The sequence below is a fragment of the Cucurbita moschata genome, unplaced genomic scaffold, assembly GCF_002738365.1.
Source record: "Cucurbita moschata cultivar Rifu unplaced genomic scaffold, Cmos_1.0 Cmo_Scf00007, whole genome shotgun sequence".
In the NCBI taxonomy this organism is placed as follows: Eukaryota; Viridiplantae; Streptophyta; class Magnoliopsida; order Cucurbitales; family Cucurbitaceae; genus Cucurbita; species Cucurbita moschata.
Window position 1 is genome coordinate 4,828,854 of NW_019268523.1, and position 4,001 is coordinate 4,832,854.

Sequence of the window (4,001 nt, forward strand, 5' to 3'; positions counted from 1 at the left end):
CAACAAGTACAAGTGTCAAGTGTGTAGATAGATGTAATGTTGGGCACACATGCACATGTCTTCAACTTCAGCTTACATATAACAAACATATTTTGGCTGCTTTACTGTATTGAAAGCCACAATAACCCCTTGTTGGAGGTTACATCGGGTTAGGGTTTTGTGTTCCTCAACTTTCCCTGTCGGTGGCCTCTCTCTATTGCCTTCTCTCTTTTTAGGATACCTGAGTCATTTAGCACGTGTTGTAACTCCAGAATCGGCATACAAGTTAGTATATTATTTTCTTCTTCTAGATTCATGGCAGCAAGGGCTTTTGGTACATCTTCAAGTTGGTACGCATGATCAAACATATTCCTAACACATCAAGGCAGTCTGATTAGGTTTACCACACATTTGACACGTTTATTCGTACTTGAAGTTGGTAGCATTGAGATGCTAGGTGTCATGGTCGTACATTTCCAACTGTGTAGCATTACAATCTTGACACGTTCTTGACAAGCCTTAAAGGAACCTAAGTCTCATATACATGTTTTTTTGTCCGTCTTTGTGATTTCGTTGGACCTTAGGCGAGATTTGCTTTTACCAATCGAACACAACTCATGCGAAATCTAAAGTTGTTTGGCCACACACGCTGCCTGTGCATGCATGTTTAATTGTTTGCACTCTATCCGACTTGCCTTTGTAGTAGGCCAAATTATTTGGTTCAACCTTACCTCTACTCGGGGTCAAAGTCTCTTATGTGCAATGTCGCATCTCATATGATCATCTTATATAGTTTCAATGCACATCTTTTTGGTGTGTTAGATGATGCACTATCCTCCTCAGTTGCATCATGACACTTGTTTATCTTTGGCCTCACGTGGTCAGATGGGCATCACTTAAGGGTCTCCACTTTGTTTGTCACTATGTGAGGTCACAATATACTCTTTTCTTCGTACAATTGTGACATTCTCCAAGTACGTTGTAACATTCTACCCTCACTTAAGCTAGTCGCTATCCTTGATGACTTTTCCGGGGTACAATCGCACCATGAATTGCGACTCTCCCACACTTAATTTTGATATCATCCTCGACAATAATTCAAACTTTGGATTGGTTGCTAACTGACTTGCTAGAAAACGACGTGCTTTAGTACAAAAACTGTGCACTACTTTAGAGCTATCCTAGTGATGGACCTTCCCTCTGTTTCCAAGACTCATAAGCATGAAAAAAATAACTGTCCAATAGTTGTGGGCTATCCCACCTGGGGCCTACCTTTCCCCTTCTCTCGGACTTGACCTGGGACTCACTATACAAACAATGGCAAAACTAGCATCGATATATCCTCGCCTAAGCTAGGAGGAGAGTGCCTCAAAAGTAGTCACCTTGGCCTCAACACTCGTATTCTCTAAGTCGCACAAAGTGGTTCACCCCTCGGGGTGGGACTTGCAAGCCCATTCTTAACATTCCTGCGTTGTGGCCACACCCCTTACTAAAGCAAAGTCAAAAAAATTTTACACAGTTCCACGTTGACACTATACTTCAACCAACTTCTCACTAGCACCTTCATGTGGCAATTGCTGCCTTAACACTTCTCTAGTCTTGATGCAGCTTCGTTTTCTTGCCCACATTCAGTTAATGTTCTCTTCTTGAATGGATGCTCCTCTCGACAAGTCTTTTGAAAGCACTCGCCTTAGACATTTGGCAATGACTCAAAGAATACATGTGTGCTTGCTCCTTAGAGCACATCCATAGGGTGAGCAACCCATTGACTTGGGCTCTCCTCCACTGGAACTCAACTATCTAATAGTGTCGTCCTCGTAGCTCAATCTAGCACTTGGTTAGCACATGTCTCACTTGTCCTCGGGTTCTTCATTTGCAACCATTGACTCTATTCCTCCAATCTTTGTTTCTTTTGAAAACATCTAACTAAATGTGTCTTCGGATTCTTTGTTTCTCAATTCGAAACCTCACTCTTGGCAAATGAACTTGGTTCTTGCTTCACTGATGGGTAAGACTCCTCCCGAGAGAGTCCGGTATCAACTCACAAAGCTAATCTTGGTTCTAACTTTCAACTGTCTGCCAACTCTTGCACTCGTGACACACTTGCAAAGTCTTCATTCAACCCTTGGGTTCATTTCTTTGATATTCTTGTCCAACTATACACATAAAGTATCGGTCTGATACCAATCATCACGGTCTTACAATTTCAACCATGTAGCGTTGTTAAAGATCACTTGTTTTAGATTGTAGTCACTTAGATTTTTTGATTAAATGTCTTTAGGTTAGGAATTGATTTAGTTTTGATTTGTTTACTGGGTTAGTACTAAATTTTCGGTAGATTTTTAGGTAGATTTTCTAAATATCTATAGAGAGCCTTCTTGATCTTTATAATATATCTTCTCATAAACCATTCAATTACTCATTCTCACACTAACAAGCCTCATAATATTTACACGCTCATGACATGCCTTAAGGAGAACCCAAGCCCATATACATTTTTCGTCTGCCTTTGTGACTTCGTCGGACCTTAGGCAAGGTTTGGATTCACCAACCGAACATAACTCATGTGGAATCTAAGCTTGATTAACCATACACACCCATACATGCATGTTCAATCGTCTGTGACTCTATCCAACCTGCCTATACAGTAGGCCAAATTATCCGACTCGACCTTGCCTCTACTCGGACGCAAGGTCTCTCATGTGCAACATTGCATCTTAATGATCACCTTGGTTTTAATGCACATCTCTTTTTGTGCTAGATGATGCACCATCTCCTCAGCCACATCATGGAAATTGTCTATCTTGACTCCCACATAGTCGAATGGGGCCCACAACTTGAAGGTCGCCGCTATAACACAATCTCTTCTTGGTGTGGTGGTGAGACTAGGCAGAAACCCCACAACTTTGAAGGGGCACTGATGGATGGAACACTAGTTTTGGTAGAGTTTCAATGTTGCAACAACGTTTTATTAAATCATTGTGTTTCTGTATGATGTGAAATTGGTGGAATCTTTGAGAGTATGTTTGAGGATTATTCACTCAGCATCCTAAGAAACAATTGTTGTGGTGCTTAGACGTTTTAGGTAATCGTTGATGTGCCTTAATTAAGGTAATTAATAGGTTGAGGTACTCACCTAGAACCTGCAGTTGCTGAAGAATTGAGATAGTATTCCCAAGTTTGAGGTCAAATACTTATTTCCCTCTTTGATTTCTGTTTCCCTATTCTCTTATTACTTTTTTGTTATTATTGTTCATCCACTTTATTAGCTTCACGTGGTAGAGAGAGATATTGTTTTTGTTTTATTGGATTCCCAAGTTTTAGATGTCATCAAATATCTTTTTCTCACAACAACTGTGTCAGTTTGATAGAACGAACTTTGGTATGATTCCGGGTCTAGGTGACAATTTTTCACTTTAAGAAGCAATGAGTAAGTAATCTGAAGAATGTCAGGGCCTTAAACGTTAAATTTAGATTCCAAATCCTAATTTAAATCTTGGACATGTGTCATTACAAATGATATTACAAATGATATCAAAGCGGTAGATCTCCAAGTAAGATGTAGTTCAGGGACTAACCAAGGTGGAGGCTAGTAGACATGTGACACTCGAGTAAAGCCAGTAAATAACTTGATCATATCGCAGGGAATATCGGGACATGGGTAGTTACAGACCATTTACGGGCTATTTGTTTCAAATTTGTGTTCGTGGGCTGGATGTTTAAGAAAAGAAGAAATCTGGTGGCAATTGATCGGCTGGAAACCTTAGACAAGAATCCAATTAAGACTTAAATTTCCAAAATAGTGAATTTAACACAATTTAAAAACTCTAATTTCAAATTTATAAATTTAACTATGTTCCCAACATTTCAATTAACTAAATTAAATATAAATTAATCCCCAAAAATTAAAATTAGTCGTATAAGCTTAATATTTAAATTCTTATCAATTATCAACAATAAAAAAGAAAATAAGTACAAAAGTTTTTTTTTTTTTTTTTTTTTTTTTTTTTTTTTTTTTTTTT